Below are 13,122 nucleotides of genomic sequence, written 5' to 3'. Positions count from 1 at the left end.
CTAAATACTTTATTTATCTTATATTTTGTATCATCATTTCCTATCGGCTGACTTTTCATCTTTGTCTTTTATCTATGGTATTTTCATTTCATTGTATATTTATATACTTTTCATTTTAATGACCGTTATGTCTATCTTCCCCTTGTTGATAAAAAAAGAAAAGTCTATCTTCCCCTTGTTTCTTGATTGCAAAATTTGTTTCCAGTATACGAATAGCATATTATGTCTCCATTTCGCTGGTTTTGTCGAGTGTAAGATGACACAGGGAGAATAATAAGTTCGTGCCCCAAACTTCTTTTGTTGAATTGTAAACTCGCTTATGATTATACTTAAATGAATATCAGTTACAAAAAGCAACAAAATATGATCATATCACGACGATCTAATAGCAGTCGAACAAATCAAGCATCCCCTCCCAAAGAAAGAGACAACTCCCTTCTATGCTAATCTTCCATACCTAAAGTTTCTCACTGGTTTGATTATTTGTTTCAGCTGGCAATGAAAAACCAGATAAATATACTACCTTTCAGTTGGCTCTCCCCTGAATATGCATGCAGTTGCTTAATGAAGTTTCTCATGTTCCTATCAGAAGAGTAGAGTCAAGCTTAGTTTGTGGAGAGCATAAAATCTCTTAACATATCCTTATGTTTATAAATACGGGAGTGTTAGTAACAGTGTTGCATGGGATTCCATCTTATCATTTTCCCTCCAGTGGAACTGTTTCAAGGCAAGCCCATCGTTGACTTTTCTGGATGCTAATTCATTATCAAACACAAACTTTTCCAAAAAAAAAAATCATGAAAGCTACTCACCTGCCTGATGGCTGTTGAGAATTAGGCAGACTCTTAGAGTTTATTTTGACCTAAACCTGATGGAGAATGTAAGAGACAAAAGAGGAAGTCACAATTTAAAAGGTGTCGTCTTAAAGACTAATCATTATCTTGGTACATACGAACACTAAAGGTTTCATATACCTTCAACTGTAAATCCCATGTGAGGCTCAGATGGAGAACATTCTTTCAGGTTGGTTGTTACATGATCATTATTCCCCAAATCAAAAGACGGATAACTCTGAAAAGGACAATGTTCGTAATGATTAGAAAAGGTACAAAATCCAAGGCTCAAATTCAGATAAGCATACAGTGAAAAGTGATGGGGAATTCAAACCATAATGAAATATTCTATCTACTTTATGTACTAAAACGGGTAAACAGAACACAATAAACCTTTCTAGTGCTAAGTTGTAGTGAACACGTACCGTCCATCAGATCCGTTGTTGTGTTTGCTTTTTAAAAATCATTTATCTGGTTGTCAGGGAGACTAAACGAACTCCTATTAAAAACCATAGGATTAAACATACAAAGAAAACCTCTACAGTCATGATCCGTACGTCTGTCATCCTTAGCTCTGATAAAGACATCAAAACGCTGCAGCAAATGGGTTTTACGTTCTCACCGAAAGCTTCATATGAAGGAATCAATCTGTTCAATTTGATATGAGAGAACGTAAAATAAGAAAAGGCAAACAGAGATGTAAATCTTGTTGGGCTATACGGTTTTAGGAGATGAACCCTTGGATAACACAACCCTGTTGTGAATAGTTTCAGTCAGTGATAATATTGAATCTTAAAGAGCACAATTCTCGCTGTAGAAAGATTAGTTCATCAATAAGAAGCCAACGTTTGCTGTGTTTCTTGCTCACCAAAGTGAATTGATCAAAACCGAAGCTCAGATTGCCCCAAACCAGGAACAACGTCACTGAAGAAGAAACCTCTCTATTCAACAGTCACCGTGTTTGCCTCTCCGCCGCGGTGTGAGAGGGCTTGTCTTTATGTGTATTTCGGCGGTGCTGAGCTGAAGTTTTTGGTTGCATGTCTTCTCCGAAACCCCCCTCTCCTTCTTCGGCCGTGTGTGGTGTGGAGTCCGACGGAGCTGCCTATGAAACGGCTGAAGCTATAGAAGCGAGCACAGATCTGGTTCTCTCCTCTTTATGGTTTTGCTAGAGGACGGCAAGATCGAAGCGGTGGTTTCTTAGATCCGTTTTGAGCGGAAACGGCGGAGGTCGAATCAAGCAGCTCTGGGTATAGTTCGGCTTGGAGGGAAACACGGCGAGTCAAGATTGGCCAGTGGATAGCGCTTTCCCCGGCGAGATACACAACTCCGGCGAGGTCCACAGAGGCTTCTATGGGTCGCACTCCCCAACGTCGGCGTGTGGTTGCCATCGGAGTGGTTTCAACTGGCCGGGAGAGATCGGGATGACCCGCTGTTGAAGGCAGTGAGCAAGTTTCCGGCGAGAGCGGCGGCGGCTGCGATTTGGGGACGATCAAAGCGACGATATAAGGTGTAGAGGTGGTGGAATGGAAACCGATGATGATTTAAGGATATTTGTAATCAATATTTGAGCTTTATGAGGTTTACATGTTAAACGTATACATTTAAACTGAGAATGGGAAGTGGTAGTGACGAAATGATGAGATTGAAAAAGACCATGAATATACGGTATTTACAGCTATTATGTTTCGGACAAAGAATGGGGCCAATGATGGATTCACGTTATTTGCTAAATACAATTTCGTAAATGAGTTTAAGTGGGCTGGTTTATTTAGAGTGACATAAGAACAAATATAACGTGGCAAATATGTTGTTTCTTATTGGTCGATTTTTTGTGAGGACGTGGACAACCTTCCTACTCTTCATATATCCCTTTTAGTACTAGTTAGATTTTAGGGGGAGCGTTAATTGGAGAAGGGCTTATATGTGATATTGGTTTATGTTGATTGCTGACGATATGCTTGTTTACATATTATAGAGTTGCGGTGTGTAACATATTTGATATTTACAAGTATGTGAGTTTATCATTATAACTGCAGCTGCTGGATTTTCTTGTTGAATGTTTTTGTTGTGTATTTGTGTAGCTGTATGCGGTTCTGGTTTGGTACTTGTTGTGTCTGTGATACATGTGAATGGTGTTTATTATTTTGGCTTTTGGTGATTTTGCAGAATAATATCCCTCTGAAATGAGGCAGTGTTGGATATATGTGGTTGATCGTCGTAGATTTTGTTTATAGTTGTGTGTACTGTTGTCACAATGAAAAGATTATATATAGCACAAAGATCCAGTGGCACATGTAAAACTATTTCTGAAACGGCCATTTTTCCATTCTAGATCCTTAAATAAATGGCTAGAAGAAGTCTCAAAACTTTACAGTGATACCAAGAACCGGTCCTGGACATTTCAGGATCACAAGCCCAAAATAAAATAAAAAAAGCTGAAAAAAATAATGAGTATTGGGGGATTCAAACCCAGTATTCCCGCAAAGAATTAGAACATATCTGACCACTAGACCACAAGGAGTTTTTAGGAAAATGTGGCCGGTAAAATAGTTATTATGTTGGTGGCCGGAAGCACATGCTTCATCTGCTTGGGCCCAGGGCCCGGCTCTGGTGATGCCTACAAAAGAAACTGATTAACACCAACATGGGAATCCAACATGATATGTAGGATTGTTAACATGAGCATTTTCAAGAGGTGAAAATTTTCTAATACCCAAGTGCTCGTCAGAGCTTTAGAGTCGGGACGGAGACCGATTGATCTCTACCGGGTGCTCTCGGACATCGTCACGATCTCCTCATCGTCTTTTACTTCTTGTTTTTTCACTTTCGTCAGTAGAAATTTTAATGGGCCTGCGGACTCATATGCCAAGGCACGCTCACTTTCTGGCCCAAGCCAATGTTTCCCATAAACTCTAATTATCATCAATGAAAAATTTCTGTTGTCCAAAAAAAAAAGGAAATAAAGAGGCATTGAAGCTCATAAAATGGATGTCGTTAATTGATTGCCATAATTGTGTATGTTTCTCAGGCGACGGGGAGAATCGAAAAGGATAGATTTCACAGTGCGAAGATAAAAGATAACAGACGTCACAAACGGAACCTCTTTCATAAGTTTGGCTGAGTGAGCCTTACCTAAATTTAGGCTTCCGTCTGTTACGTTTTTATAGGTTTGGATATTTGTTTTACGAAGCCCAAAAGCAAAAACGTTATGGCCTAATTACGAAGAAACTGTGAAAGCAATAAACACGCTATAGATTCCAGAACGAAAAAATGGTTTTGTTGAAGACTTTATAAGATGACACGTGTCCTCATCTGTCACAAGGAAAGAGAAAAAGAAAAGCCAGATAGATAGATACTAGAGATTTTGCCCGGGATCATTGTATATATTTGTATTTTAACATATATATATATATATATATGTTAAATATATATTTAATCTATGTTATAAATATATAAATAGTAAATTGAATTAAATATGAGTGAAATTTTATTGTGAGTTTACTTTTACGATCTAAAATATGTAGGAATGGTGAGAATATATGAAATTAGTAAATAATTTGTTAAACCTTAGTTATTATCCAAAATATTTATATATCTTACACTAGGGTCGGCTCGCCCTACAGACGGGATGAAAATTAACAAATAATTAAATTAATTAAAGTAAATATTTAATATAAATTATTATTATTTAAAAAAATATATATTAGTTAAATTTTGTACATATTATTGTATTTGAAGACTAAATAAATATGTTATTTGAAAATTGTTATGATTTTAAAAAGTAAATATACTTGTTATTTTTTAAAATATGATTTTCTTTTTACAAAACATATGAAATTTTGTTTTCATGATATAAACTGTATAGTGATATTGTACTTAACCGAACAATTAAAATCCACCAAATTTTTTTATGCAATGAATAAATGATGTTCTAAAGCAAAACTTATATAAATTTTTCATTGCTAAGAACATGCAAGGGAAAATGGTATAAGAAGGAAAATGTACTCTATGATTTTGTACTCTAAACTTTATTTTACTTAGCATCATAACTGTCTTAGTTAGAGTAGAATAAACATTAAACTATACAAAATTAAGTATCCACGGACATTTTTAATATTAAAATATAGTATCTATGATGGTGATAACGAAACCTACACAATGAAAATTAAGACCAAAACGACCTTAAGTTTAAATTAAGCTAAATTTTAAAACATCCATTAAAACTAATGATGATTTATGTAATTTTTGAGTATACTACCCAAAAACATCACTAAGTTGATGTTTTGAAGGCATTTTGTTGGAAACTAAGGTGCCCACCAAAAATAAAACATTTTCTTTGGCAATTGGTTTCAGGGTGTGTTGCAGTTAAGAAGAATTTACAGGCGCGAGGGATCCAAGGAGATATATGTTGTGCAAGATGTGGAGCGGATGAGGAGTCGATTAACCATGTGTTTTTTGAGTGTACTCCAGCAATTCAGGTTTGGACGCTGTCAAAGATACCAACAAATCCAATTATTTTCCCAACAAGCTCTATATTTACAAACATGGATCACCTTTTCTGGAGAGTTGCTCCACCGATGGAGGATCATCACTTTGCTTGGATACTTTGGTACATCTGGAAAGGAAGAAATAATAAGGTTTTTAGTAATCTGGATATGGACCCTAGAGACACTCTTAAGTTGGCAGAAACGGAATCCACACTCTGGGCAGAGGCACAGATTTTGAAGGACCAGAACACGGGAACACAGGTTCAGGCATCTCTACCGTCAATTCCTGGAATATGGTGTTTTACAGATGGATCATGGAAAGAAGGGGATATGTTCTCTGGTCAGGGTTGGTTAAGTACTTTAGAAGGTTTTGAAGGTCTAATGGGAGCCAGGAATGTAAGGGCTTCTTTAACTCACTTGCATGCAGAGATGGAGTCGCTACTATGGGCTATGGAATGTATGAAGAATTTACGTCAATTCCAGGTTACGTTTGCAACGGATTGTTCTCAATTGGTGAAGATGGTTTTGGAACCAGAAGAGTGGCCAGCTTTTTCAAGTTATTTGGAAGATATCAAGAGTCTGAAAGAGAGCTTCACACGATCAGAGATTATACATGTACCAAGAACGCAAAATACAAAGGCGGATAACCTAGCACGCAGTGTCAGGAAACAAACGTCTTTCGTCGTTCACATGGATCAATATCTCCCGGTGTGGTTTACAGAGTCAATATGAGTCTGTAATGTTGTCGACCAAAAAAAAAAGATGAATTACCGTACTCTATTCTAAATATTTGATCAAGTTTTAAAATCAGCAGACATCTTTTCTAATTTATATATGAACCTCCATCACTTCACTGGAGTTATGCTACAAACAAATTATATATATTTACATATCAAATTATGTTTATATTATTACCAACTATTTTGTTCAATAACAATTTGAAATATTTATATATATTAAACCTATAACCAAATCATAGGTAGTTTTTAATTCCTTGTCTTCTTACTCCAAAGTATTAAAACACTATTTAAAGAGATTATTATTGTTAGACATGTCTCTTCCAGTGATATAATAATCAGCCAATGGTTTTTGTATCAAAGATTAACATGAAAACTAATTCGTGGTGGTTTTTTCATTGAGTGTAAATAATACGACAACAACACGTTAAAAATGGATGATCGTCTTCAACCAAAGTGAAGCTCTGCCGTGAGGGGAACTCCTAAACGGGGGAAATCGTTGCAGCTTCTAATTCGTCTATTGGAATGTACACAAACGTTCTGATCAAAAGCAAAGGTTCCAGCTCTTTCGCTGATTCTATTGATCGTTTTTTAACTTGTCTTGCACCCGAATGTGCACCTTATTTAAGAAACAATTGGTTGAGAATAATTTGACAGCTAGCTAATCTGATTCAAGCGAAAAGGGAAAGCAAATTGAAATACATCCTAGGTGTTAATGGAGATTCCAATATCATTATGACTGAGTGGATAGAGATTCTAACATTTTGTATCCATGATTGTTGGCTTGGATCACTTCCAAAAGAAGCTCGCATATGCACGCTCTCCCCGACCTTTATACCAAGTGAAGACATTTACAGTGATTCATTCACAAAGAAACTAAAACAACAATACAACAAATCTTATTATTTGGTACTATTCAGTAGCAAAAGAAGAAGAAATTTCAATCAGGTCATTAGCACCTCGAGACTAAGCACAACATTGAGAAGGATACAAACTCAAGACAGAAATTGAGAATCTTAATAAGATGATAAGCCAAAAAGAGTCTGATAACTATCAGAGAGAGGAAGAGAGATTAGGATCTTACAGAGTGGGAGAGCTGTGAAAGATATATTCTTTAGTTTTAGTTGCAGAAACATAGCTCCATAGCCAAACGTTCTTCTTGTGGTCCCCAACAACAGACACAAAATGCAACACCCCACTGTCAAGAAAGTATTGGATTGTTAGAAATATGTTAGTAACTAAGCAGGCCTCATGAACAGCCTATAATATCCTTGAATCATATAGACCCTTTAGAATGTCTACGTACGCATATGGCTTCATCTTTCTTGAGTGTGAAAGTCCTAATACGATGTTCTGGTGTACCTCTGTGATTAATGCAAGGTAGCAAATCACATCAAACACAAAGAATCAATAGATCAAAATTAATCAAAAAGCAAAAAGAGCAATGACTTACCAATATCAAAGACACATTCATATCCCTGGATGAAACCCAAAACTTTATCATCATAGTGATGAGTTCAATCGAAGATTACATCCTTATTTATAGGAGAAGATTTCTGCTGTAACCATGGAGAAGGTGAGGGGTATTGAATGTGTCGTAGTGGGAGCCAATCGTTCCTCTTGGTTTAAGTGATGTAAAGGGGTCCTTAGTTGCATCGACTGAATAATGGCAGAGACGTTACGGAGCCGATTTGCAACGTATTAAGCACATAACATAATGTTCAAATGATTAATCCCATCGTTACTTATAAATCTCAAAGGAAAAGGAAAGTGTTTGTTTTTCAAATCGCCGAAGATACCTTCGAGTAAAGAGTAATCATATCGACACAGATATGCTCGCCGCCTCTCTGCACATTCTTCGCCTCCCAGAATTGAGGAAACAAACTTCGACGATGGCCTACAGCGACCTGAGTTTAAATCAGTGAGAAGGATAGATGAGATCGCCATTCTGCAGAATTTGTTTTTTGGATTGTAAGGAATGAAAGGATGCTGTTCAGGGCATGACGACTGACCTTTTTATAAATGAGAACCACCGACTGAAGAGAGGAGAGGTGCATTGAATGAGGATCATGATATGAATGGGATAAAGGAGTTAAGATGGTAGTTAATGACAACGATTGAATGCATCCGTAACGTTTCAATTTCCCTTACCCAGCATTAAAACACGTATGGCAAATTGCTCCTGAGATTCTCCGTAAATAGTCCTCTATCATCACCGTTCAAAAACTCCATGGACAGTTTACCAAAGCAGAGAGGATGAAGAACACTATGAACTCTAGAAATCAAATATGAAAATGTTGAAGACGGAGAGAGTGTCTGTTTATGTTATGGGTTTGATCAGTAAACACAAAAAATTTAGAAAGCCCATTTAATTTAATCTGCCAGGCCCTAAATCACAGTCTATCACAGAGAAGAAAAAACAAAGTACACATGTCACGCTACCGATTTGAAAAAGCGTTGCAAAAAGCCCAGCAAATTTCTAATTAAATGAAGTGCATCGTTTTAAATTTCCGGAACACGTGGCGCGTTTTGGGAGTTTGAATTAGTGACGTGGAATCCCATGTGGATGACCTAGGAGGGAAGCAAACTGTACTTTATATATAAAGATAAGTAAGTTATTATAAAAATATATTATTAGAGTCAACTGAATTATATTTTTTTACTTTAAATCACCAAAGTTGCATTTTAACTTACAATTTAGTTCACTATTACAGTATTAAAATATATTTATGGTTTTTAGAATTTATATGAGTTGATGTTAGTTACTACGATGTCTTCATGACTGCTGCTCGTTATAAAACAACCTTCAAAAATTGACATCAACATTTGTTTAATACTAAATTTAAAAGTACAATTCTCTCAAATAAATTTTTTTAAGTTGAGACAATTTGCACTATATACACAAATTGAACCAAAATTAGCTAATTACCCTACGCGCTTTAAAACCACCACCTCGTGTACTTTAATTATGTGAACTTCTGAAAATGGCCTTGAATTTCGCCACGTAAGGAGAGAGGTAGCGTGGATAAAAATCTTGAGAGATCTTACTTTTGGATATCGTAGATACCTGTTTACCATAGGTAATGCAACATAAGAGCATGTTATCGCCAGATGTTTCTTAGTGATTATTTAATAATTTAATTGTACTTAAGTGGGGTTAAGAACCATAGTTAAGAAATTCTCATTTGGAGCGGTCTAATGGGAATTTCTTAATTAGGGGTTCTTAAAAAAAAATTAATTTTTTATAGATAAAATTAATTTATTAATTCAAACATATTAAAAGATAACATTTAAAACATACTTATTTTAAAAAAAAAACATAAAATAAAGACTAGTACAATAATTGAGAATAATTTAGAAAAACATTCGAGCTTAGTAGTTGTCTCCATCACGTCCAAATTTACGCCATATATGTTCAACCAAATCAGCTTTGAGCTGTTGATGCATTTGTCTATCATGAATTCTTGTTCGAACACCCATCATATTGGCGATATTTGAAGGGATATCTGTAGAATACGTGAGATCGACATGTGAAGTTCCGATGTATTCTCCTTGTTGGAACTCCGAAACATCAAAATGAGTGTATCCATCTCGTTCGTCTTCTACCATCATATTATGGAGTATGATACATGCTCTCATAATCTTCCCAATTTTGGCTTTATCCCAAAAAAATGCTGGATTTTTAAAAATGGCAAATCGAGCTTGCAACACTCCAAAAGCACGCTCCACATCTTTTCGGACAACTTCTTGATGTTGAGCAAACAAAGCCGCTTTCGGACCTTGGGTATTGAAATAGATTGGATAAAAGTAGCCAATTTTGGATAAATACCATCGGTGAGATAGTAAGCCAAATGATACTCTCTTCCATTGACAGAGAAAGTAACTTGCGGAGCTTGACCTTTTATTATGTCATCAAAAACAGGTGAGCGATCAAGAACATTGATATCATTTAAGGTACCTGGAGGTCCAAAAAACGCATACCATATCCATAAATCATATGAGGCAACCGCCTCTAACACTATTGTGGGTTTACCCGAACCACGTGAATATTGACCTTTCCAAGCGGTGGGACAATTCTTCCACTTCCAATGCATACAATCGATGCTCCCTATCATCCCGGGAAAGCCACGTTGCTCACCAATATAAAGTAGACGTTGAAGATCAGCCGGTGTTGGTCTTCTTAGATACTCATCGCCGAATACATTTACTATTTCTTCCACAAAATGTTCCACACATAACCGAGCTATCGTTGAACCGAGTCGGAGGTATTCGTCAACAGCATCAGCCGCAGAACCATAGGCCAAGACACGAATGGCTGTTGTACACTTCTGAAGTGGAGAGAGACTACGCCTTCCGAGAGCATCTTTCTTTTAGCGAAAGTATTCAACTTCATTGGAGAGGCGGTCAACAATACGCATGAACAATGACTTGTTCATTCTAAATCGTCGTCGGAATAGATTTTCAGAATATGTCGGAGTTTCACTGAAATAATCATTCCATAAACGAAGATCACCTTCTTCACGATTTCTTTCGATGTGAACTCGTTTTTTTCTTTTTGTTCTTTCGACTTCTTCTCACAATCAATGGAAAAATTCTCGAACGTTTGATCAAAATATTGATAAAAATAATGATCAAAATTTTGATCATCTACTCCCTCAAACGTGTTATGTGAAGAAGAAGCCATAAATCTCTTGAAAATGTTGAAAGCGTGTTTGTGGAATAGGAGAATGGAAATATGGTGAGAATGGCTAGAAACGTGTTTGTGGAATGAGAGAATGGAAATATAGAAATATGGAGAGATAGTGTTTTTGGAAATATGAGAGAAATGAGATGAGAGAAATGAGAGAAAGTGTGTTTGTCGAATGGTTCAAAGTCTTTGAGATTTCAATGTTTTGCATATAGAGAAAGACTTTATAAAGAGATTACAATGTTGCATATTTACAACACTCGTGACACAAAAAAACAAAGACTTTATTGTGGGAACCGAAATTCACACTGTCGATTTCCGTTTAAATTAGGAAAGTTAGGAAAACCCTAATTTCCCAGAGGTCCCGTTTATCTGTTAAATCACACGCCAAGCAATCAGAACATGTAAGTAAAGACGAAAAGAAATAAGAAATCGTAAAAGAGAGCAAAAGGAGTTTTATTCCGAATTCACGTATAAGCGTTACAACAAGGTAGAAGCATCGGCTATGAGAGCTGTCGGCGAGATTCCTAGTTCTAACAACCTAAGACTGCAAAACGTAGTTGAGTTGCAGCTCGAAATAACAAAAACGGAAAGTTGCCTAATTGCTCTAAGTGCTAAGTTTGCTCTCAGAAAAGTCATTTCCCATGCTTCTCGCCTAGGACTCCTTATATATTGGCTCCTAGGTCGGTTTGCGCTTTCCTCTTCTGCCCTTAAGCCGTCATAGAGTAAAAATGGAGATATTCCATTTATTCCGATCTTCGTAATTATCTTCAAAATTTCGTATTTATCCGCGGAAACTTAACATTTATCTTTCCTTGCGAACCAAGCGTAAACCGTCATGCGGCTTACGGGCTGTTGGTTAAGAAATCGTAAGTTGGGCCTCGAGTCATGTATTAGGTCCCTTTGGGTCGTCTTCTGACTCGAAGCGTTTATTACGGCTCCTTTCGATAAAGAATGAACTTTCCGCGGTTTTTACGGTAAAGTTTGATCGATGACTTAGAATGGCGGGAAACGTGAAATGGGTTCGCTATGGTCTTCGGGAGATAGCATCGAAGGGTAGACGAGAATGCATGGACTAATGTTGTATCGACGTTTCGGAAGAGCTCGGTCGCTACGTAGCGACCGCGCAGAACAAACGCTCGGTCGCTACGTAGCGACCGAGCTTCAGCTCGGGCTCGGTCTCTATGTAGCGACCGGACAGCGTGCATGTGCGGTAGTAGCGTAATGACCGAGCTTGGTTCGTCCGTGTTCTGATCGTCATACTTGGACCTATCCGTAACTGGTCTGGGTATGTTTCCGATGGCTTATGTTTGATCTAAACAGAATTCGAACGAAATTTTATCTCGGGAACATACGTTGCGACGTTCTCTTGATCGAACATGATTTGATGCGAAAAGACATACTTGTATTTTGCGGGGATTTGGACGTTAATTTCATCGTAACTGTTTTCGACCCCAACAACTCGTTAGGATCGTGGATTTCTAGTGAGATTCCAACGTGCAGTATGGGGAGTTCGGACGAGATTGGTGTATTTGGGCGAAGTTCGTGTCCGAAAATCCGCAAGTAAATGGTAATTTCTCATGCCTATAAGAAGGGAGGTAATTTCTTCACAACCTTTACACTTACTCATTCTCATAGAGAGGTTTCTTGAAAAATTCTTTCTTCTTTTTCTTTCTCTCTATCATTTCCCTCTTGATTAAAAAAGAAAACATGAGATGTCAAGTAAGAAGAGGAGTTCGAAGAAAGGGTCCTTGCCCGCGAATATTTCTGAAGAGCTCCGTGTGCCAAAGATAGAATTCGTTCCTCATTCGGTAGACCCGGCCGAGAACGAGGCATGGTGGGTGGCGTGTTATGGTTCGATCACGCCTCCCAAAGAGAAATCGTTCCCGGTCATGAACCGTCGTCCGGTCGAGGAAGGTGCACCAAGTAGGAATACTAGCGAATTCCTCGAGGTCAGGCGGTCGTTCTACTAGATTTCAGATGCGGTGGAGTTCAGGGTTCCTCGTCAAGGAGAGCGCGCTAGTAGTCTCCCGGAGAGTTACTTTACTTGTTACGAAGCATTCGTAGTGCGCTGTCGTTTGTGGTTCCCGATTCCCGAAATTATCGTCCGTGTGTTGGATTGTTTCGGGGTGGCGATAAGCCAACTGAATCCCCTTGGCATCCAGCACCTCATTGGAGTCCTGATCCTGAGCTATGAGCATGGTCTATCCCTTACCGTCGATCATTTCGAAGCGCTTCTTAGGTTGTAGATCATCAAGGATACGGACAAGTACAGGCTGGTCCCTCGGAACTTCATGTCAGTGGTTAAGGGGTTTACTTCTAACTTCAACTCGTGGAAGAAGTTTTTCTTTTTCGTCCGTGTAGACGATGCGTCTGTT

General features: G+C 37.7%; 1 long non-coding RNA gene across 4 annotated transcripts; it reads right to left on the bottom strand.

Annotated features, from left to right (window-relative positions):
* Window positions 1–271: 271 nt before the first annotated feature.
* On the bottom strand, window positions 272–2,580 carry LOC106347119. 4 transcript variants are annotated; one of them, XR_007326108.1, is made up of 6 exons: window positions 1,702–2,575; window positions 1,259–1,481; window positions 975–1,071; window positions 813–868; window positions 524–717; window positions 272–457 (listed from the first exon to the last, which is right to left on the bottom strand). It is a non-coding gene; the product is annotated as an uncharacterized LOC106347119 (long non-coding RNA). The 4 variants fall into 4 exon arrangements; XR_007326109.1 differs by having other exon boundaries at window positions 524–582; window positions 1,702–2,572; XR_002659724.2 differs by having other exon boundaries at window positions 1,259–2,580.
* Window positions 2,581–13,122: the final 10,542 nt, after the last annotated feature.

Source organism: Brassica napus, chromosome C7 (genome assembly GCF_020379485.1).
Source record: "Brassica napus cultivar Da-Ae chromosome C7, Da-Ae, whole genome shotgun sequence".
Taxonomy (NCBI): Eukaryota; Viridiplantae; Streptophyta; class Magnoliopsida; order Brassicales; family Brassicaceae; genus Brassica; species Brassica napus.
The sequence above is the reverse complement of the archived record's forward strand: the minus strand, read 5'-3'. Positions and strand labels throughout refer to the sequence as shown.